Consider the following 25,195-nt stretch of genomic DNA (forward strand, 5'->3'; position numbering starts at 1 on the left):
CCCGGCCGGGCTGAGGGGCCCCCCCCCCCCGAGTGCACAAATTTTTGTCCACTGGGCCTGTAGTCTATATATATAAAAGCCTAATATGCAAAATGTCCCCTCAGCAGTTTGATGGACCCAGAGATCAATCGCTCGCTATGACATGCGCTGACCACCAGGGGGCGGCGCGGAACGAAGGAAGGCCCTGGCCAGCAGCTGGCAGCTGCTAGGGACCCTACCCGTGCATGAATTTCGTGCACTGGGCCTCTAGTACTTACTGTAATAGTTGTAAAATGGTTTTCCATTTCCAGTCTTCCCTTGACACAGTTGGCACTCAGCATTCTACTGTAAGCAAGACCTCTCCTTTCTCATTAATTGATTGATTGATCTATCTACTTATTGATTGATATGTTATCAATATGGACTCATACATTTATATTTTCCAGTGGTTCATAATTCATTACTGTACTGAATTATTTTGGTGCTCAGTTTTTACCAGATTTGGCCAGAGAACCCCCTCAAGCTAGTCTTGTGACATGCCTCCCCTCCCTTATCTTTTTTTTAGCATTACCTTACATTTCTATAGAATAACATTTTAGTTTCATCTTTTACCTACCCTTCTATAGCCCTGGGATCAGCTATGTTTCTAAGGAACCTGGTTTCTTTTAGTGGGAAATTGTATGACAGATCAATACCTAGATGCTAGATGTGTATTCGTTGTTACTGGAATGCAAGAAAAGACAAGTTACTTTTCAATTAAAGGAGACATATGTACTACTATTTGTAATACTTTAAACAATAAAAAAATAGAGTAAAAATTGTTGAAAATGTCATTAGAATATGTAATTTGCCAAATCATGGCATTTCACTTTTACATATGTCCCATTTGTGTGATAGAGGTGTGAAATGATTTCAAACCCACATGTGGTATCCTAATTACAATTAATAAGTTTAATTTTAAAAATAATAGTGTGTAAGGCAAGAACATTGCAAATATTTACCTGTACTAACATTAAGAAAATACTAACATATGTAATGGCCATATATTTATACTCTCTTTGAGTTGCTTCTGTGACTCAGTTAATTAAATAAGAAATTAAAATGTCAAACAGAATTGGAGCAGAGATTTTAGTGAGAAAACAGAATCTACTTCCACTTCAAAAAGTTATACTTAAACAATAGCTTTAATAATGCACTATGGGATACTATAAATGGATAAAACTCTTCTTGAATTTTTTTTTATATTTCAACTTTAAAAATCTCTTAGAATATGTGGTTACATAGAGTTTGTTCTATGTATAAATATTTCTTTGATTTTTTTAATATATATTTATTGTAGTTGGAAAATAACATTTGACGAAACAAACTCCTACACATTCATTGAATTGAATAATTCAAATTAAAATTCAGTTTAAAACTCCTACATTTAATGTTCTACTTCATTTTATGAAATCACTGTTTATTTTATTCCTTTTCTCTTAAGCTTCTAAATTTTTTCCTTTCGCTTTTGCATTGCTTGATAATTGACCTTTCTAGAATCAGCATAATCTTAGCTACAGCAACAGAAACCTAGCTAACACACTTAGGTGCTTTTTATTACATTCAAGATATTAATTGATTGCTTACTATATGCAAGGTACTGTCCAGGGAACTAATTCTTTAAAAAGGTGTTTGAATTACTGGTGTTTCCAATGAAGTTGGTAGTAGAATCTGCTCCCTCTCTAGTAAACTGCATTAGACCAGCTTGTCAGATGCATTACTCATTAGGTTGCTAAGGCATAAATAAGGCCTGAACTTGAGGTTTATAACATAATGACATTTGATGTTTTTCTTCTGTTTGTTATCAGTGCCATATCTGGTACTGAAAACAGATATACTCCTTATCTCTCTTTTCTCAAAATATATTTTTCCTAAAATCCCATATTTTTAAATCTAATAAGTTTTCTTGAAAACGTATCTTGGAATTGATAGTGTACTGTCTCCCTTTTACTATGGTAGTGATAATCAAATGCTTGCTTTTCGAAACATTTTCCTGACATGTGTGAACTGAGTATTTTTTTTCCCTCAGCTGCTTTTTCATTCTTCTTTTCCTTTTATTGCCTCTTGCTTTATGAATACTCATGTATTCTCACTTGGCTCATTAAGTAGTAATTGTATAATTATGAGAGTATATTAAATGGATTTCTTTTAGATTGACTCAATCTATATGAGACATCAACAGCTTACATAAATTGAACCATGTTTGTTTGGGTTTTACCCTCTCTGGAAAGGAATTACTCTTATTAACATTGAAACTGGAGTCATAGGACGTTATTCAAATGTGTCAGTTTTGTGAAACCATACAAAGATGTTCACTTCGCTTAAGGGAACAGAAGAACTTTGTTATGCTCTTTGAGTGTTACATTAAACTAGATCATTGCCTCAGGATCCTATTTAAAATGTCCATCTGATTTATGATTTTTTTTTGTAGTCCTTTTTTTTTGATTTGTCTAGTCTTTGGAAAACTTGGCACTTATTTCTGTTTTATTTTTTACATTGCCTGGATGATTACCTGTGCATTCATTACTTTCAGTAGTGTTATATCCTGAATATAAATCAGATTATGTAGAATATTGTATTTCTACTTTACAATCATGTCGCATGAAGAAGGAAACATGGTTTGTAGGTATGCAGAATGATTTTTTAAAAAGTATCAATTTCCATAAATTCTTAAAACACTAGTTTTGGATCTTATGTAATACCTAGAACAATATGAATGTTAAATACATGTTCATTCTTATTTTTATTATTGATTTAAAGAGACTTTAATTTTTACAGCAAATCACATTTCTCCCTTTCTGGTCATCTATCATATAATTAAGATGATATCAAAAACTGATTAGACTATTTAAGTCATTAAGATTTTAATTCTTAATTATATCATCTCCCTTGGCAGGGTTGTTAACTTTTATGATATGGGCCAGGTGGGGGTGGGGTAGAAAATCAGCAGAGACATTTATTTATTTCCTTTTACAAACAAGTCTGTACAATTTGCATTTTTCCAGGTGGTATTGGGAATATGTTAATAGATCACACAGCTGCTGGTTTAGTAGGTTGGGGGGATATATTTAGCAGATGCTTGTGGAATCTGGAATTTCAAGTATTTTCAACATATCTACAGACACAGATATCTGTTCTCTGATTTAACATTTCATATAATGTCTGTATCTTTGGTATCTTGGTGGTATTTAACTGTCTTGCTTTGTTCTTGTGTTTTTCTTTTCCTACCCACCAAATATATTTTAATGGCTTAGGGGCTATATATACCATAACCTTTGGATTAGATGGACATTCCTAATAAATAGCTGAATATATTTTTAGGATGAAGTGGGGTTTCTATGATTGGCTATATAATTTACCAACAAGAAGGAAAATGAAAACTGCAGCCAGCCTCATTTCCATAGCACTTTTCTAAAGTAAAATCACCTGTGGAAGTGCCATTTTCCCCAGTTCATCTGCCATGAGACGGCCTGAGAACTTGGGTCAACCTGATTTTTTTTATTATTATTATTTAGCTCATTAGCTGCTTTGATTAAAAAGAAAAATGGACAAGAATTTTGGAGGCTCATGATTCAGTTTATAGGCTTTCAATATAGCAGTTACCGAATATGTGCTTAATTAAAGCCAAATTATTTGTTAATTTAAATGATATTTTGAGCTACATGAAAGCTACCTTACTAAATATTATGAGGTTTACAAAGATGGCTTAGTTAGCTTTGGATCCTTATAACTAGTAGCTTAATATTCAAGATTAAGACATGCATACAACTAATGAGATTATTCTAATAATATAAAAGTTCTGTAGGTGACATAGAGATGAAGTGATGCTGGTTTTAAGGAGATAAGGGAAGGGGAGGAAAGGAGAGTAAAATGAAGACAGTAGAAGACATCAGGAGAGTGGAGGCAATTCGGCTGGGCTTTTAAGGATGGGTGACATTCAGGCATTTAGTAATGTGAATGGGGGGGGGGGCGGAGCGGTTTTCAACAGAACTAATTGGATTTTGAGAAACCTGGAGCTTATAATGTCAGTTTCCCTAGACAACAGCAGGTATGTAGCATGTGGCCGGACTGCAGAATTCATATTTGAGATGGAAGGGAGCGACTTCAGAGGAAATGACAGACGATGGTATTAGAAAGGTGTGTTCAAACTGGATTTTGAGGGCCTTTCAATGCTAGACTAAGAAATGCAGACTTCAGTTGATAAGAAATTTGGATTCACTGAAGATTTTTAGAAGACTTATATGAGCAAAACTTTTTGGGGGGAGGGAGGCATTGATGTTATTTTTTATTTAAAATTAAAAAAGTATTTTTAGTTACAGTGGACGTACAATATTATATTAGTTCCAGGTATATAAGGTAGTGAACTGATATTTATATAACTTATGAAGTGATCAACACAACATTTCCACTACCCAACTAACACCATACATAGTTATTAGAATATTACTGACTGTATTCCCTAGGCCAGTGATGGTGAACCTATGACACGTGTGTCAGAGGTGACACGCAAACTCATTTTTTTTGGCTGATTTTTCTTTGTTAAATGGCATTTAAATATATAAAATAAATATCAAAAATATAAATCTTTGTTTTACTATGGTTGCAAATATCAAAAAATTTCTATATGTGACACGGCACCAGAGTTAAGTTAGAGTTTTTCAAAATGCTGACACGCCAAGCTCAAAAGGTTCACCATCACTGCCCTATGCTGTACTTTATTTATATCCCCATGACTATTCTGTAACTACCCATGTGTATTTCTTATTCCCTCCACCTTTTTCACCCAGGGCCCCAACGCCTCCTCCCATCTGGCAACTGTCAAAATGTTCTCTATCAGTTTGTTACTGTTTTGTTTTTCCATTTATTTTGTTTTTTAGTTCCATGTATAAGTGAGCTCATTTGACATTTTTCTTTCTTTGTCTGACGTTTTCACTCAGCCAAATACCCTCAAGGTCCATCCCTGTTGTTGCAGATAGCAAGGTTTTGTTTCTTCTTCTTTTTAAAGAGCCCATGGAACCATTTTTATTGAAATGTAGATCAATTGATTCTATCAGAATATCTTTCCTGATATTTCTTTCTTTAAAATTGAATTTATTGGGGTGACTGATTCACAAAATCATACAGGTTTCAAGTATACAACTCAATAAGTCATCATCTGCATGTTGTATCATGCCCATCGCCACAAGCAAAGTCTCTTTCCATCCTCATTTCCCTGCCTTGGCCCACCTCCACTACCCCCCACGCCTTTTCTCTCTGGCTATCACCACACTGTTGTCTGTGTCTATGTGTTTTGTATATGTGTGTTTTGCCATAATCCCTTCACCTTCTTTCATCCAGCCTCCCAGTCCCCCTCCCCTCTGACAGCCAGCGGTCTGTTCCATGTATCCATGCCTGTTTCCTTTTTGGGGGGAATCCTCACCCAGGATATTTTTCCAATGATTTTTAGAGATAGTAGGAGGGAGAGAGACACATTGATTGGTTGCCTCCTGCACGCATCCCGACCAGGGCCATGGATGGGATCGAGTTTGCAACTGAGGTGCATGCCCTTGACCTGAATGAAACCTGGGACCCTTCAGTCTGCAGGCCAATGCTCTAGCCACTGAGCAAAACTGGCTGGGCTCTGTTCCCATTTTGTTCCTCAGTTTATTTTGTTCATTAGATTCCCCATGTAAGTGATTGAAATCATATGGTATTTGTGTTTCTCTGACTGGCCTATTTTGCTTAGCATATTGTTCTCCAAGTCCATCCATGCTGTAGCAAAAGGTAAGATTTCCTTCTTTTTTTACGACCGAGTAGTATTCAATTGTGTAAATGTACCACAACTTTTTTGTCCACTCATCTACTGATGGGCACTTGGGCTGTTTCCAGATTTAGGCTATTGTAAATAATGCTGCAATGAACAAAGGGGTGCATATATTCTTTCAAATTAGTGTTTCGGGTTTCTTTGGACATATTTCCAGAAATTGGATTGTTGAGTCATAAGTCAGTTTCATTTTCAATTTTTTGAGGTAACTCCATACTGTTTTCCACAGTGACTGCACCAGTTTGCATTCCTACCAGCTGTGTACTAAGTTCCAGCACTTGTTGTTTATTGATTTATTCATGATAGCCATTCTGACAGGCATGAGGTGATATCTCATTGTGGTTTTAATTTGCATTTCTCTGATGATTAGTGGTGTAGGTTGAGCATATGTTATTTTTTTACTGATGAGAGAGAGAGAGAGAGAGAGAGAGAGAGAGAGAGAGAAAGAAACATCAATTGGTTGCCTTCCCTATGTGCCCCGACTGGGGATCAAACCCACAACCTGGGTATGTATGTGCTCTGACTTGGAATTGAACCAGTAACCCTTTGGTGCACGGGAGGATGCTCCATCCAACTGAGCCACACTGGCCAGGACTGAGTGCTTTTTTTTTTAATGTCTCTTGATCATATGTATGTCCTCTTTGGAAAAGTGTCTATTCATGTACTTTGCTTATTTCTTAATTGGGTTGTTTGTCGTCTTGGTGTTGAATTTTATGTTCTTTATAAGTTTTGAATATTAACACCTTATCAGATGTATCATTGGCAAATATATTCTCCCATACAATTGGTTCCCTTTTCATTTTGTTGATGGTGGTTGTTTTTTTTTCTGTGCTAAAGTTTTTTAGTATGATGTAGTTCCATTTGTTTTGTTTTTTTCCTTTGTTATCCTTGCCTGAGGAGATATATTGGCAAAAATATTGCTACAAGAAATGTCTGAAATATTACTACCTGTGCTTTCTTCTAGGATTGTTATGGTGTCAGCATTTACATTTAAGCCTTTAATCCATTTTAAGTTTATTCCTGTGTATGGTGTAAGTTGGTGGATTAGTTTCATTTTTTTGCATGTATCTGTCCACTTTTCCCAACACCATTTATTGCAGAGACTATTCAGTGGTTCTCAACCTTCCTAATGCCGCGACCCTTTAATACAGTACCTCATGTTGTGGTGACCCCCAACCATAAAATTATTTTTGTTGCTACTTCATAACTGTAATTTTGCTACTGTTATGAATCGTAATGTAAATATCTGATATGCAGGATGTATTTTCAGGGGTCGCGACCCACAGGTTGAGAACCGCTGGTAATTGAACATAAATGCATGGGATCTGTATTCTGTCCCATTCTGTCTGTTCTTGTGCCAGTACCATATTGTTTATAGTACTATGGCCTTTTAATATAATTTGATATCCAATATTGTGATCCCTCCAACTTGGTTCTTCTTTCTCAAGATTGCTGAGGCTATTTGGGGTCTTTTTTGGTCCTATATAAATTTTTGGACTATTCTAGATCTGTGGGATATGCTATTGGTATTTTGATAGTAATTTCATTGAATCTGTAGATTGCTTTGGGTTGTATGGACATTTCAATTATGTTAATTGGTATATGCTTCCACTTATTTGTATCTTCCTCAGTTTTTTTCTTCAGTAATTTATAATTTTCTGAATAGAGGTCTTTTACCTCCTTGGTTAACTTTATTCTTAGGTACCTTATTTTTTGTTGTTGCAGTAATAAATGAGAATGTTTCCTTAGTTTCTCTGATAGTTCATTATTGGTATATAAAAATGCCATTGATTTCTGAATATTAATTTTGTATCCTGCTTCTTTGCTGACTTCATTTATTAGATCTAGTAGTTTTTGGTGGAATCTTTAGGGATTTTTATATACAATATCATGTCATCTGCAAATAATGACAGTTTTACTTCCTCCTTTCCAATTTGGATGTTGTTTGTTTCTTTTTTTCTTTCTTTATTGATTAAGGTGTCCTTATCCCCCCCATTGCACCCCCCTCGACCCCCGCACTCATGCCCTCACCCTCCTGGTGTCTGTATCCATTTTTCATTTTTTTCTTCTCTTCTTCTTCTTAAAGAATACCCTTCAACCTTTCATGTATTACTGTTTTGGTGGTGATGAACTCCTTTAGCTTTTTCTTGTCTGTGAGGCTCTTTATCTCAACTTCAATTCTAAATGATAGCTTTGATGGGTAGAGTGATCTTGCTTGTAGGTCCCTGCTATTCATCACTTTGAATATTTCTTGCCACTCCCTTCTGGCCTGCAAAGTTTCTGTTGAGAAATCAGCTGACAGTTCTATGGGCACTCCCTTGCAGGTAACTAACTGTTTTTTTTCTTGCTACTTTTAAGCCTCTCTGTCTATAGGCCTCGATATTTTAATTATGATGTGTCTTGATGTCTTCTTCTTGTCTGATTGCTGTGGTTAGAACTTCCAGTACTATGTTGAATAAGAGTGGTGAAAGCAAACATCCCTGTCTTGTTCCCAATTTTAAGGGAAATGCTTTTGGTTTTTCCTCATTGAATATGATGTTGGCTGTGGTTTTTATATGGCCTTTATTATGTTGAGGTGTGATGCCTCTATTCCCCCTTTGCTGAGAGTTTTTATCATAAATGGGTGCTGGATTTTATTGAATGCTTTTTCTCCATCTGTTGATATGATCATGCTATTTTTGTCCTTCATTTTGTTTATGTGATGTATCATGTTTATTGACCTGAAAATATTGTACCAACCTGCATCCCCAGAATAAATCCCACTTTATCATGGTGTATCATCCTTTTAATGTTTTGCTGGATCCAGTTTGCTAATATTTTGTTGAGGATTTTAGCATCTATGTTCATCAGCGACATTGGCTTATAATTATCTTTGTTCTGTTCTTGTCTGGTTTTGAAATTAGGATAATCCTTGCCTTAAAAAAGAGCTTTGGAGTCTTTCCTCCTCTTGAAATTTTTGGAATAGTTTGAGGAGAATAGGTGTTAGTTCTTCTTTGAATATTTGATAAAATTTGCCTGTGAAGCCATCCGGTCCAGGACTTTTGTTTAATGGGAGATTTTTGATTACTGCTTTGATTTCTGTAGTTGTCATTGCTCTATTCCTGTTTTCTGATTCTTCCTGATTTAATTTTTGATTAATTTTTAATTTGTGTGTTTCTAAGAACATACATTTTGCCCAGGTTGCCCAATTTGTTGGCACAGAGTTATTCCAAATACTTTCTTACAATCCTTTGTATTTTTGTAGTGTCAGTTGTTACTTCTTCTCTTTCATTTCTTCATGAGTGTGGTTAAAGGCTGGTGAATCTTGTTTATCTTTTCAAAGAATCAGCTCTTGGTTTAGTTGATTTTTTTTCTCTATGTCATTTACTTTGGCTCTAATCTTTATTATTTTCTTCCTTATAATTACTCTTGGCTCTGTTTTTTGTTCCTTTCCTAGTTCCTTTAGGTGTATAGTTAGATTGTTTACTTGAAATTTTCTTTGGTTCTTGAGGTAGGCCTGTAGTGCTATGAACTTTCCTCTCTGAGCTGCTTTCGCTGTGTCCCATACATTTTGGGTTGTTGTGTGTTCATTTCCATTTGTTTCCAGGTAACTTTTGATTTATCCCTTGATCTCATTGTTAACCCATTTATTGTTTAATAACATGGTATTTAGCCTCAATGTGTTTGAATTTTTTCAGTTTTTTTTTATTGTTATTGATTTTTAGCTTCATGCAATTATAGTCAGAGAAGATGCTTGATATAAATTCAGTCTTCTTGAATTTATTGAGACTTGTTTTGTGTCCTAGCAGGTGGTCTATCCTAGAGAATGTTTCATGTGCACTTGAGAAGAATGTATATTCTGCTGCTTTGGGATGAAAATTTCTGTAAATATCAATTAAATCCATCTGATACAGTGTGTCCTTTAAGGTTGCTGTTTCCTTGTTAATTTTTTGTCTGGAAGATCTATCCAGTGATGTCAATTGGGTGTTAAAATCCTACTATGACTGTATTGCTGTTGATCTCTTGTCCACCAAGATTAAACAATCTTAATGTCCACCAAGATTTTCTTTATATATTTAGGTGCTCTTATGTTGGGTGTATATATATTTACAGGGTTATATCCTCTTGTTGGTGCAATCCTTTTAATATTAAGTGGTGACATTCTTTGTCTTTTGTTTGAAGTTTATTTTGTCTGATAAAAGTATTGCTGCCCCAGGTTTGTTTTTCATCTCTATTTGCATGGAATATTTTTTCCATCCCATCACTTTCAGTCTGTGTGTGTGTATGTGTGTGTGTGTGTGTGTGTGTGTGTGTGTGTGTGTGTGTGTGTGTTGTTTTGAGGTGAGTCTCTTGTAGTTAGCTTATGCATGGGTCTTTTTTTAAAAATCTAGTCACCATATGTCTTTTGATTGGAGCATTTAATCAATTTACTTTTAAAATAATTGTTGATAGATATGTAGGTACTGCCATTTAATTGTTCATATTTTTACCTTTATTTTATTTCTTCTTCTTAAAGAAGTGTCTTTCACATTTCTTGTAATACTGGATTGATGGTGAGGAACTTTTTTCTTGTCTGGGAAGCTATTTATCTGTTCTTTGATTCTAAATGATAGCTTTTCTGGGTAGAGTAATCTTGGTTGTAGGTCCTTGCTTTTCATCACTTTGAGTATTTTGTGCCAATCCCTTGTGGCCTGAAAGGTGTGTGTGTGGGGAGACCAAGTAAAAAATTGATGCAGTCTACACAAAGCGGTATCTTATTAATGGGCCCTTAATAGTGAATGCATGAGTGCTTCTGTATGTATGTGTGTGGTTTCTGATTTATCAGCTCAGGACTGGAGGGCATGCTGCCCGCATACAGTTGCTCCAGGTTCTAGAAGCACTCACAGAGGCTCTGCTTATCATGTAGAGTGACTTGACACTAGGATTTTGCCATAGGAAAATCTCTTAGTTGTAATCTGCCACCAATAATGGGTTTTACCAGAGAAGCACATATGCCAGCTGCTAAGTTCCATGTTAAAAATTGAAATAGAAAACATAAGTCAAATACAGAATCACAGTTATTAAGTGCAGTATGCAGCAGTGAATGACTGTGGCATCTTTAATGCAATTTAATTATGGATATAAGGGTTGATGTCCAATAACTATGAAAAGGTGGCTTTGTGTTTTTAATTAGAATGCATTGTAATGTCTAATGCATAGAATTTTTAAGAATTTTTATAGTTTGGCAAAATAGTATTTTTATTCAATTTGGCAAAAAAAATGAATGTCCATTATGTACCAAATTGGTACTTATTTCTGGTGCTACAAATATGGTCAGTATATGGCTGATGACCTTAAGAAGCTTACACCTAATTGGGGAGCTGGATATCTAAACTAATGGAAATTCAGTATATTAACTTCTATGTTCATGCTAGGAACAAAAAGCTGTAGAGACCCAGAGGAGGAAGTAATGAATACTGCTTGGAAGAGTTTAGGAAGGCATCCCAGAGGAGATGGTATTTTAGCCCTGCCAAATGTTTTCAGGCTGAGGAGTGGGATATAAAGAGCTTTCAGCAAAGATATACAGGCTTGGAATTTCCTGTCTTTTTTTCAGGAATGGTGAGTACTCTGATGTGGCTGCAGCATTGGGATACCTACTTTAATTTCCAGCCAGGTTTTGAAAGGCCCGGAATGCCATGCTTATCACTTCAGCTTTGTCCTATAGGTAGTGAACAAATTATGCATAAATAAAACATCACAATATTTTTAAAGAGTAACCCAGTAATGAATATGTAGAAGAAATTAGAGTAGTTAGAGTAAAAATAATGCAAAACAAAAATCCAGGAGAGTACTGTAAACTCATAGCTCTCCCATACACCTTAATACATTGTTGGAGTCATTCAACTGTTTCCTCTCAAGAGAGAGGTTCTGCTTTAATCATTTTTGTATCCACATTGCCTACCATAGTGCATAGCTATAGAATTAATGAATGAATTGCCTAAGCAATAATTGTTGAAGGCTCTAAAGAAGGCAATAGAAATGGAGGCAGATTTTGCAGAGGGCAGGCAGGCTCAGGGAGAGGAGTCAACAATGACTTGATGGCTTCTTACTTCTATGATATTTATTGGGTTATGATGCCTTTAACTCAATATAAGTAGACAGACCACCTTTCATGTGACTGGATGTGAGTTCATTTTGGATCATCTTTATTCGAAGAGGTAAGAAATTGGATTTAGGAATCTGAAGCTCAGTGGGAGGCCTGTCTGTAGCAGTACTTTCCTATATTGTTGTGCATGATATGGACATAGATGCAGTACACATATGTTAATATAGATTTGGAAGCTAGTGCTTAATAATTTCAGATTAAAGCAATAAAACATTTTCTAGGAATGAGTACGGAGAATAAAGACCACACAGTCCTTAATTCATCTAGCAGAATGTTGCTCTCATTTTTCAAGTGATCCGCTTGAAGTGTTTTTTTTTTTCATTCTGTGTGTTTATGCATTTTAGTTTCATTGATTACATGCTTTAAAAGGTTTTAATGTGGCCAAGTATTGAGGATGTAGCTATAAGAGCCTTTATGTGGTGGTAAACTCCAGCATTTAATAACTGCTGAAAATGCACTGTCTTCTCTCTTATTGTATTTGACAGGTGTTTTGTTATTATTTTGATACTCTCTATTTTGCCAAGAGGTAACTCATTCCCAAAGGTATTTTATGCCAGGGAAATTTTATTTTACTTTGTATGGAAGGCGAGGTTTTACATTATCTTTGAGTGTCTGTTTTTACTGTGGATTATAAATTACTGGAATTATTTAAGCAAAGTTCATACTGAGATTCTTTATTTTTAATCTGATAATGACCATATGCATTAGAAATTTAGTCCAGAAAACTGCCAGCAAATAATCATCCTTACGTTTGGGGAATAGTTAAGTCAGTACAGCATGCTTCAATTACCATTAAATATATCAGTGGATATACTCATTGATTCATTTCTGTTCTTTTTGTTAAACAGGATTTTTCCTTTATCATATTTAGCAATGGAATTTGGTATGTCTGGTATGCTTACCTGTATCTTTGCAGCACCCCATTTCTTTATATAACTCACTTGGTTAGACTGCATATGTACAGCATCTGTATAATGATTATTGGGAGGCATTGCCTAGGAATTGACATTTATCGAGGTTCCCAAGTGCCAGCCACTCTGCTTCATGTTTCACACATGATAATTCATTTAGTGGAATGATAGGCAGACACACTGAGTGGGGCAGCCTGCTGAAGTGGAAGGAATATGGACTGGAAAGCTCTACTGCTTTGGGTGTGAATCCTGGATTTATTGCTTGTTAGATGGACAGAGCTATTTCACTGCCCTGAGCCTGTTTTTGTGTGATAAAAAATGGGCTATTTACTTTGAAGAGTTATTATGGAATTAAGAGATGGAGATATATAATCTTAGGCACTCATTAAATAGATAATAGAATAATCAACATCATTAATAACTGATATTAGGAAGGAAATTAAATGTTTGATTTTCTTTGGATGTTTTTATTAAATGATAATGCATGCATGGCATACAGAGACATAGGATGATATAAGCAATCACCTTTTACAGGCAACTTAAAACAAAAATGTAATTGAAATGTTAATTTGGCAATCATGTTGGATACCATCACTTTCTTAAGGCATCAAGTATTTCTTAGAACTTGTTCACTTCCTAGGGCAGTGATTGCGAATCTATGACACGTGTGTCAGAGGTGACACGCGAACTCATTTTTTTTTGGTTGATTTTTCTTTGTTAAATAGCATTTAAATATATAAAATAAATATCAAAAATATAAGTCTTTGTTTTACTATGGTTGCAAATATCAAAAAATTTCTCTATGTAACACGGCACCAGAGTTAAGTTAGGGTTTTTCAAAATGCTGACACGCCGAGCTCAAAAGGTTCGCCATCACTGTCCTAGGGTAACACTTGCCCCCTACTAAGAATTTAAGTATTTCTTTAATTATGTTGCATTGAAATTGTTTGAACTAGCATGCATTTGTTACTAAATTGACCTAGCAAATGTTATTCTTTCCTTGAATATTTTCTCTTAAGAAGACTACAAATGCAGTCAGTAAATTGAGAAAGTCACCTGTTGTCTTGTTGGTGGGTCACCTAGCTATTCCATCTGTACTTGGTGTAAAGCAGCGGTTCTCAACCTGTGGGTCGCGACCCCTTTGGTGGTCGAACGACCCTTTCACAGGGGTCGCCTAAGACCATCCTGCATATCAAATATTTACATTACGATTCATAACAGTAGCAACATTACAGTTATGAAGTAGCAACGAAAATAATTTTATGGTTAGGTCACAACATGAGGAACTATATTTAAAGGGCCAGAAGGTTGAGAACCGCTGGTGTAGAGGGAAGCTTTAATAACTACCATTAGGTCTGCATATGGTCAGATTTAACACCTTCAGGATACCATGGGTAATTGGGTGACAGCCAGTTTATTTCCTTCAGCTAATGTTGTAGGTAAACACTTCGTATTTTTGTTTAGCTCTGATAGGACAGAATTAAGTAGGGCTCTGATATTCATTCAGTAACTTTTGTAATTCAATGGAAATGGCAAAGGCTGATGCTTGTGGAGCATTTTCCATTGAACATACCAATTTTATTATTTGTTGACTCATACAGATGGAGTTGTGTGTTTTTGCCATAGATATCATCAGGGCCTTATGGGCCATGCTTGTTTTATACACATTTAGTTCTCTAAACAATAATTTCGAGCCTATTTTGATTAGTATTGTTACATACTACTTTTCTATTCCTGTAACACTGGAAAATGCTATTTTGTCATCAGTAAAAAGAGGGTGTGGTACTTACTTACTTACTATGTGGACTTTGTTTTCCTGGTTGATTTCGTTAAGAAGCAATTCCGGGAAGCTTTGGGCCATTGTATCACCTTGTCTCATTCCATTATAGATATTGATGCAACATGGATCACTGAACAGTATAATCTCTTTTGCACAGTTTCTATTGATCTTGTCCAGTAAGTCATTGTATGCTGGGTTTGTTCTGAAATCATTTTGGGAATAAAAGCTGTTGTTGAATTTGACAATCAGGTACTTTCTTGTAATAGGTAAACTTATATAAACCTGGGATTCAATCACATTGTTTCTGTCTCCTTCATACTATAAAGTTATTTTTCCTACTAAACTTCTCCAGGGAGTGGTCTTTACTCACTGTTTCCTTTCACTTCTTCCTCACATCCTGTAATATGGCTTCTGTTGTCATTGCTCTCTTGAAATTGCTCTGTATTCCGAAATGGCCTATTTTCTTCTGGTCTTTTCTTCCAGGACAGAGGCTATGCTTGACCTTCCTTCTATGTTTGACACTGTTGATGACTTTCTCTTATTGAAACATTTTTCTGTCTCACTGTGGGGACAATGTGCTCCCCTGTTTCTCACACCTTTTTGATTGTTCTTTTTGTCCTCTTAATTGGCTGTTCATTCTTCTCTGTGGCCATGACTTCGGGCATCCTCCAGGGTCTAATCTTCTGTCAGTTGGATTCTTTTTCACTGACTGTTCAGTCACTGCTTAAGCTTTAGTTACATCTTGAAGACAGGAGATCATCAAATTCTCCTTTCTCTTTCTGTACCCTCATCATTTTTCTATTCCAATATTTCACATTTTATTCACATAATATTTCTTGAATAGAAACTTCGTTGTTTTCCCTGTGAACTTGTAACTTTGGGAAGGCAATATGATGCATACATAAACCTTAATGAAGTCGAGCATGTGGAAAATACCTTATTAGTGATGTCCCTAGCAAAGAATGTACTGGTAATTGGAGAAGGTTCATAGAGAAAGTGGTACTTTATTTGGTTCTTAATAGATAGATCCAGGCTTGACAGCAAAGATGTGAAGGGAAGCGAGCTTCAAGTATTCTGCAGTTCCTTAGTAGTCCTGTCATACCTTTTCTATCTTTAGGTGGACTTACCCTAGGTAGACAATAGGCAAAAATCACTTAAAATTAGAACCTGTAATCTTTTCATCTGTATTAAGCACACAGAATCACTGTATGCATAATAATTCATGTCATACCTATAATATTTTAAAATGTAAATATTTTGGATGCAGGACTTCAAGGGTACTTTTAAAAAAGTATAACCATTTTTTTTCTGTATTCACTTATTCCTATTGTATCTTGTATGCCTAGTTTAAAAATATACTGCACCAGATATCACATTTAATCTCTGCCCTTTTAAATGTCTTATCAGATTTATTTCCATAAGATCTAAGTGGAAAGCTGCTTCACGGATTGTCACACTCAACTTTGCTGTTCATGTTTTGTACCTGCTATTTTAATATGATTTTCCCATAGGAAATAGGAATCTATCCTTTCTGATGAGCCAATTTGAAGCTTTTAATATGATTATATTTCTTTATGATGCTTCTGTTCCCGATTTTATGTATTGACTTCCTGCTCTCTCTCTCTGTAGTTATAACCAGTGCTCAAAAGTTCAGATTCTAAGCATGCTAGGCTGCAGGCAGAGGTGCACTTTGGTGGCAGCCATGAGGAAAGCAACTGAGCCCCCACAGAGATGGGACTGAAGTGGCCGGGGTGAAGTAAAGGCCAGCCTAATGGCGCGCACAGCAGGCCTGAAATAGTTTGCTAGGAAAAGGAGTCAGCAGGTTGCTGTCCTGATCCAGTAAAATTTATTTGCTGTCTGAGACTATTAGCAGCTGCTTCTTACTTGGGTTATTACTTTCTCTTTTAAGTTTCCAGTAAAACCTTCAGTTTGAGGGAGTTTCTGATTTCTTTTTTATATAACGCAGGTTTTATTATAATCTTTGAGATGTGTTTTACTTTGTATGGTAATAGCTCTATCTCATTCTACAGATTTCAGAGAATCAGAAAGCCGTACATTGAAGCTACAATGTACAGTTCAGTTTTGTTTTGCCCTGAGATTTAGTGTTTAATTTTAAACATTGCTTTTTAGCTTATATATGCCTTTATAGACAATACAGGATGCTCTGTTATGTACCTTTTGAGCTCAAAAATTAATAAAAGGTACACAATAGGTAATTACCAATTATTCTACAATAAATGACTAGGCTTATGTTCCTGTTTTATAGTATATCTTTTGCAGTATATTAAAAATGCTCTACACCACTGAAGATAATATTATTAAATTATAGTTATTATAGGAGACAGAGTATCTCATAGCTAGGCCCTCATCCAAGAACATTTTTGAAAGTTCTTAAAAGCTTACAACCTAAACTGTTTCTGGCACGTGTAGAATAAAGCACCTCATGGAAGCTCATTGTTAAACAGAAGCCACCTAACTATGATATATTTAATCTCACACACACACACACACACACACACACACACACACACGCACACACACACACGTTTTACTTATCAATGATTCAACATCAAACTAAGTGCAACCATTGAATAGTTTTCATGGAAGTTGACTTACTTTACTTTGATAAATAGCTTACATGTTGAATTCAGGTTATTCTTATTCTCATTGTTGGGAGCATAACTTAAATTGACCTTGTCATAAACAGAGTATTCTATTTAGACATATGTACTTTCACTAGAATTCGGTCCTTGAGACCTATTATTCTAAGGTATACCAGCTTTACAATGGTTACATGGTGTCTAAAAGCAATGAAACGAAGCTATGGCGTGCTTGCTTATTAGCATTTTGTCTAGCTTAACTATGGATTTTGGTTAGACTGAATTTTTCCTTTTTTGTAGACTCCAGTTGTTATTGAAAATATTTTGTCTTTTCCTATTTCGCATCTTCCACATCCTTACCTGCTTGGGTATTTTCAGTGACTTGGTCAAATAGGAGCATGTTTACATCCAGCAAAGATCAATCCATCTTCGACTAACTTTGGCTTTCCTTTTCAATGGCAAATCTTTGTGTCTTTCTTTCTCTTTTCTTCTAGCATTGTGATAACTGCATCTATAAAAGGGGAGAAAGACAATGATATCTCTTATTAATTTTAGTATTATATTCATATATATTTCTTAATTAATGCATTTCCAAGATAGTAGCAAATGTTGCTTACTCCTTTGCTTTCTCTTAAAATTACCTTACTCGTGGCTAATATGAGCCCAGTTGTTGACCAAGATTTGCCTTCAGTGTTAGATTCTGACCTTCAGCAGAAATTGCAAGCAGGACTTCCATTGCTTATTGTTGATGTTATTTGCATTTTCAATTTGGGAAGGATTTATCCAGCTATCAGAATGTTGTGTTATGTGCCTTAGAGCAGTTGTTCCAAACCTTCCTAAAATTCATGATTACCGAGGGAGTTTTTAAGAGACATTGATCCTGAGGCTCCACTACAGGTATTGTGACATTCTGATTCCATAGTTATGGGTGTGCTCAAGTCCAGATTACAAGTGGATGAGAGAATAGGGAAGGACAGGGCTGAGATGTCAGGCATTCTACATTCTTGGTAGTGTAACAGAGAGGTGATAGGTTAGGAAGGAAGAGGGTCATGAGTCTGTTTGTCCAAAAAACAGGATAACTTGGAGCTTATTCAAATACTGTTCTTTTCACGTTTGCAAAATAGTCTCAAACCTTGCTTACTGCTTTCAAACTGAAAGTCCCCCCAAAATAAGTAAGCTTGGCTTAAAAGAAAGAAAGAAATGAAAACTTCAGGTACGTCCTCTCCTACCCCTCTCAGTTTTTCTAATGCTTCAATTGCCTTCAACAGAATACACTGATGTAGTTTTGTGAGCTAAAGAAAATTACTGCTGAAAGATAAAATTGAAACCAGTTGGATTCCAAAAGAGAAAACAGAGACAATGTAACTATGGTTGTTTCCCATTGAGCTCAGCCAGCAACAAACCAAATTGAAATACTCAGTAATATTTGTATGTACATAAAGGAAGAGAACTGTATTACACAAAATGCAAAGGTCTGATTTAGTTTTGTTTTTATAGAACTCAGATTTTCATCTTATCATAAAGCAGCATTACCAAACATTGTAGCTCCTGATGAGCTCTCATTCTACCTAGATATTGATGGGGTGGTAGAACCTAATTTTATAATTTTATTAAGGCTGATTTGTTTTTACAGTCATTTTATATGTAGACATATGATGAAGTCATATGAGAATATATGGGGGATAAGTAGGAGATGGTTATGGTTTGGGATAAAATCATTGGTCCCTGTAGGATTGACACATTTAAAAACGTGGGAGTATAAATGTGTTGATTATGTGAACACTATTTGGAAAACAGAATTTTCAATCAACAGTTATCGTAAGGCACTTCTAAATGCTATGTTGTAAGGAAAAGTTTGAATGTTTTCTTTTTTAAATATAGTTTTATTGACTTTGGAGAGGAAGGGGGAAGAGAGAGAGAGAGAGAGAGAGAGAGAGAGAGAGAGAGAGAGAAAGAGAAAGAGAAAGAAAGAGAAAGAGAAAGAGAAAGAGAAAGAGAAAGAGAGAAAGAAAGAAAGAAAGAAAGAAAGAAAGAAAGAAAGAAACTTCATTGATGAGAAACAATCATTGATTGACTGCCTCCTGCACGCTCCACACTGGGGATTGAACCTGCCACCCTGGCAAGTGCCTTGACTGGGAATTGAACCATGCCCTTGTGGTTCATAGGTCAATTCTCAACCACTGAGCCATGCCGCTCAAGCTGACCTCAGTTTTAAAAAGAAGTAGATAAGGGACCACACACTTATTGAGCACCTGTGATGTCAGGGGTTGGCAAACTACAAAGGCTAGCCTGCCACCAATTTTTTAATATAAGTTGTTATTGGATTGCTGCCATGCTCATTTATTACTTATTGATAATGGTTGCCTTCATGTGACAACACCAGAGTTACAGTTGCAAAGTATGACCTGCAAAACCTAAAGTATTGACCATCTGGCCCAATCTAGAACTCTCACTTACACAATTCCTAGAATTTGCCTCAACTGCTTTTCAAAGGATATCCTGGTTCCTTCCAGGGGACTCTGGGGTGGAGGTGATCACCACTCTTCTGCTAATGTTCTTTGGCTTGGGCTTCCTCACCAAGCCTATGCCTTTATAAGCGTATTCACGCACAACCACTTCTTTAAAGACCTGGTGACTTCTCTGAGCCCTTATGTCCCTGACATAATCTCTAGTTTTTCATCCATAATTTACACAAAAATTAGTTTACAAGACTGGACCAGGTAGAAACACATACCCCAAGCCAGTGTTCCATTTCTAGTCCTCTTCTTCCCCTTCCTCCTGTCAAACAGTAAAAAATAAATACCACCCAGCACCTCCTATAGCAGGGGTGGGGAACATCCTGTCCCAGGGCCATATAAGGCCTGTGGCATCATTTGGTCTGGCCCTGCCAAGGCATTGGGGGTGAGTTAATTAAATGTTTGATCAAATATAGCAGGCTAATTTTTAAGTTGATAATTTTCGGTGGCCCACAAATGATGTTATAAATATCCCAATGGCCCTTGGCAGAAAAAAAAAAGGTTCCCCAACCCTGTCCTATAGGGATCACTGACCACTGAACTCAGAATTCCAGTTTGGGCAAGTGAGGATGCCAAGCCATGCTAGAAAAAGAAACCACAGCTTTGATTTAGTGCTCTAGAAGGCACAGCAAAACATTTTGGTTAGGCCACAAGGAGGAACTCTATGAGGGATTTTAAACCATGTGCAGCATCTCCACTGAGTCCTCTTATCTTTAACCGTCTGACCAGTCGCTATGATGCACACTGACCAGGGGGCAGATGCTCAATGCAGGAACTGCCGAGCTGCAGTGATTTGGCAGCAGCGGTTCTCAGGTGATACACTCCAAAACCAGAGAGGAGGAAGCCCAATTCCTCATGTGGCTGCACCTTCAACCGTGGATTATGTTGTTTCTGGGGCACTGTTGTCCCCGAATCTGGTTTACTGCACACTTGCATTTGTGTTCCACACCCTGTACGATAGCAACTTTGTAGAGTGCCCTCTTGCACCCTGGGACCCCTCAGGGGATGTCAGAGAACCAGTTTCAGCCCGATCACTGCAGGCCAGGCCGAGGGACCCCACCTGCCAGAGGGAACCTCGCTCACTCCGCAGATGCCAGGGAGGAGACTGCGGGAGGTTGGCTCCAGGGCATGTCTGGCCTGTCTCACCCAGTCCCACCCTGCCAGCCACCTTCTAATTAATTTCCCTTCAATGTTCACAAATCCATGCACTGGGTCACTAGTATAGTAATAAGTTATGTGAGGCAACTGTGAATCTTCTGTATCCATGGAGAATGGCAGAGCCTTGTAGCAACATCATGGACTTTGGGGTGAGACAGCCTGGGATTGAATCCAGCTCTACCATTTAACTTTTCTCTCAGATCTTTCACAAGTTTCTGGGGACCTCGGTTTCCTTATGGACTGAATGAATGTTTGTATCTTCCCAAAATGTGTATGTTAAAGTCCTAAACCACATTGTGGCTACATTTGGATATGGGCCTCTAAGGATGTAATTAAGGTTAACTGAGGGGAAAAAACATGGGCCCTGATCCAATAGAATCAGTGTCCTTATAAGAAGAGACACCAGAGAGCTGGCTCATGCTCTTTTCCTAGGCACGCGCCAAGGAAAGGCCATGTGAATACAAAGCGAGGTTGTAGCCACCTATAAGCCAAGAGAGTAGGCCTCTGAATGAAACCTACCTTGCCAGCACTTTGATCTTGAACTTTCCAGGCTTTAGATGGGTGAAAAATTTCTGTTGTTTGTTTAAACCACCCAATCTGTGGTATTTTGTCATGGTATTCCTGAGCAGACTAATTCAAGCATCTACCTTGAACAGTTACTAGGAAAATCCATCTAGTGCAATGCCTGGTGATGGTTATATGTAGAGTAGAGAGGCCCAGTGCACGAAATTTGTGCATTGGGGGGGGCCTTCAGCCTGGCCTGTGCCCTCTTGTGGTCCAGGAGCCCTTGTGGGATGTCTGACTGATGGCTTAGGCCCACTCCTGGCAGTCAGACATCCTTAGCACTGCTGCGGAGGTGGGAGCGGCTCCCGCCACTGCTGCTGCACTTGCCAGCCATGAGCCCGGCTTCTGGCTAAGCGGCGCTCCCCCTGTGGGAGTGCACTTACCACCAGGGGGCAGCTCCTACATTGTGCGTATGCCCCCTAGTGGTCAGTGTGCATCATAGCAACTGGTTGTTCCGATGTCGGGCTGAAACCGGCTCTCTGACATCCCCCGAGGGGTCCTAGGTTGCGAGAGGGTGCAGGCCAGGCTGAGGGACCCAACCGGTGCACGATTGGGGCTCAGGAGGGACACAGGAGGTTGGCCAGCTGGGGAGGGACTGTGGGAGGGCTCCAGGGTGTGTCCGGCCCATCTCGCTCAGTCCCGATCAGCTGAATGGAACAGCAAGCTAACCTACCGATCGGAGCGTCTGCCCCCTAGTGGTCAGTGCATGTCATAGTGACTGGTCGACTGTCTGCCCCCTGGTGGTCAGTGCTCATCATGGCGAGCAGTTGAGCGGCCTTAGCATATCATTAGCATATTACGCTTTGATTGGTTGAATGGCCAACTGGACGCTTAGCATATTAGGTTTTTATTATATAGGATTCTTTTTTTTTTCTAATCCTCACCTGAGGATATTTTTTTTATTGATTTTTGGAGAGTGTGGAAGGAAGGGAGGGAGGGAGTTAGGGAGGAGAAAGAGAAAGAAAGAGAGAGAGAGAGAGAGAGAGAGATGAGAGAGACACGTTGGACACATTGATTGTTTGCCTCCTGCATGCACCCCAACCGGGGCTGGGGATTGGTCCAGCAACCCAGGTATGTGTCCTTGACCGGGACTCAAATCTGCAATCCTTTGGTGCACGGACTGATGCTTTAACTACTGGCCACACCAGCCAGGGCAATTGTATGTAGTAGATTCTTAATCATTATGTACATCTCATATTTTCCCCGGTCATAATAGTCTGGGGATAAAAATAAAATGACAGAAACTATTGTGTGAGTAATGTACCTGAATTTGTCTTCCAGGAACTAGTCTTCTCCAGTTCCCCCCAATTGGTTTAGGAATTCTCCTGGGGAGGCCTACTTGTTTCTATAATGTCTAGGTTGCCCTTGACTTTTATATGTTTAACCTTCAGAATATCATTTGCAGGTATTATAATTCATTGAAACTCTTAAATTGCCTTTTATACAATGCATTCAGGTGTTTTCACGGACATGATAGTGCTGTATACCAACCAATATTCTGTGTTTGTAGTATTGCTGTTTTTGTCTGTACAGGAAACATTTGTGCAGGTACTTTAATATTTTGTTGCATATAATAATTGACTTCCTTTGATAAATAATAAGTGGTGAACAAGAAAATGAATGCATTGATACTAGTGATAAGAAATATGGGTATCAGACATAATACAATTGTGGAGAAGCTGGAATTCATTAGGCATATTGAAAGCAGTGGCTCTTTAAGCCCCCACCTCTACTGCACCACACATAACATATAGGTGTGCTGTTAAAATCATTTTATTTGAATTTCACTTCTACATTACAGTGTGCCTCTATGGCTAGGCCACCATTTGGTGTGTGTCACTTGCTTCCTCCTCTGCTCTGACTGTTGATCATGCTGTGTGAAGCCCAGGCTACATGCCCATGCCACAATCCGAAGTGCACGCATTACTTTTCTAGTAACTTGTGCCATAGAGCATTCCTTTGCATTCATGTATCAGAAACTTTTAACGGTGACATCCTTTTGTTTCTTTCTTGTTTTGTTTGCCTATTCATTTTTTAATTGATAATATATTTACATGGTTTAAAATTCAAGAGGCACAAAGACAGCCTAGAGTGAAATTTCTTCCTCGCACTTCCGTCTGTCACTCAGTTTCCTCCCTAGAATGAACTAATGTAATACATTTCCTATAAATATTCCCAGAAACAGTTTCTGCATATATCAGCAAATACATATAAATATTCTTCCCCTTTTCCCATAAATGTACTGTAGAATCTTGAATACCTTATTTGCTTCATTTAACAATATTTTCTAAAGATCCTTCCATATCATTCTATAAAGAGCTTCCCTGGTCATGAATATAACAACTGAGTATTCCATTGAGTGGGCATATTATAGTTTAATCAGGCAGTTTTCTAATGATGAGCTTTTGGGTCATTTTAAATCTTTTGCTCTTATAAATAATGCACAATATACTGTAATTTATTAAATTTACTTCTGGTTAATGAACATTTATAATATTTTTTACTATTAATAATACTGGAATGCATAATCTTATACATCAATCATTGTGCACAAATGAGAATATGTAGGATGAATGCCAAAATAATTGGAGCGCCTGTTCCTTTCCAGGTACAATTCTAGATACTAGTACATAACAGTGAACAAAACAATCACAAATCCTTACTTTTAACAGAGCTTACATTGAAGTGGAAGGTATAGACCGTAAATAAATAAGAGGGATATTTTGTCAGTTGATAATTGCTATGGAGAAAAATGAAGCAGGCAGAAGGAAAAAGGAGTGGCAAAGGGGAGTTGTGATTTTCAACCAACATCATCAGGAAAGTCTCTATGAAAAGGGAAAATTAAACTAAGACCTGAAAGAAGTGAGGGAAGATCAGGGGATGATACAACATCAAGTGCAGAGGCCCTGATGTGGGAGATGTTCTGGTATATTTGAAAATAGCAAGGCAGCTAGTGTGGCTGGAATAGAGTGAATGAGAGGAAAGATGTAAGATATGAAGTCAAAGGAGACTACATTAAATATGAAGCAGGATATTCCAGGTTATTGTAAAGACTTTGGTTTTTACCCTGAATAAGACAGAAAACCATTGGAGGGTTTTGTAGGATGGAGGGAAGAATAGCAAAGGCTAGAAGTCATGATGGTTTGAAATCCTTAGGTAGAAGTGGCGCTGATAAAATACTGGATTTGCCCAAGAATGGGATGTGGCCTGTGAGAAAGAAAAGTGAATGTTGACTTCTCTCTCTCTCTCTTTTTTTTTCTTGAACTGTTAGGATTGAGTTGCCATTTGTTGGGAAGGAGAAAACTAAAAAGCTGATTTGGGAGTAAGATAAGGAATTTGGATTGTGATGTGCTAAATCTGAGACACTTATTAGACATCATGTGGAAATATCCAGAATTTGAGAACTTGTTTTTAGGAGACACGGGTTCCCAGTGGCCTTTCATTTGAAAAGAATATTTGATGGGATTGACCACACTGCCTTTATTCCAGACATGCTCAGGTATATTTGTAACCAGGACTGAACAGTCCTACATTGTTGAGACCCTGGCTACAAATACTAGGTGTACCGGTTAATAATGTGGATTTTTTTCAATAGATGGAGTTACACATATGTTGATATATATGCGATTTGATATGTATGCTATTTTGTTGTATTGACAACACGCTTCAAAACTTCATATGTCAAATTTTCTGAAGGTGTTAACATCATAGATATTTTTAC

At 37.3% G+C, this 25,195-nt stretch overlaps 1 protein-coding gene across 1 annotated transcript in view; it reads left to right on the top strand.

Annotated features, from left to right (window-relative positions):
- The window catches only part of DIAPH2 (diaphanous-related formin 2), a 550,233-nt gene that overhangs the window by 137,189 nt on the left and 387,849 nt on the right, over positions 1–25,195 (top strand). The gene's annotated exons all lie outside the window — the stretch shown is intronic.

This window comes from Myotis brandtii, unplaced genomic scaffold (genome assembly GCF_000412655.1).
Source record: "Myotis brandtii unplaced genomic scaffold, ASM41265v1 scaffold259, whole genome shotgun sequence".
NCBI lineage: Eukaryota > Metazoa > Chordata > Mammalia > Chiroptera > Vespertilionidae > Myotis > Myotis brandtii.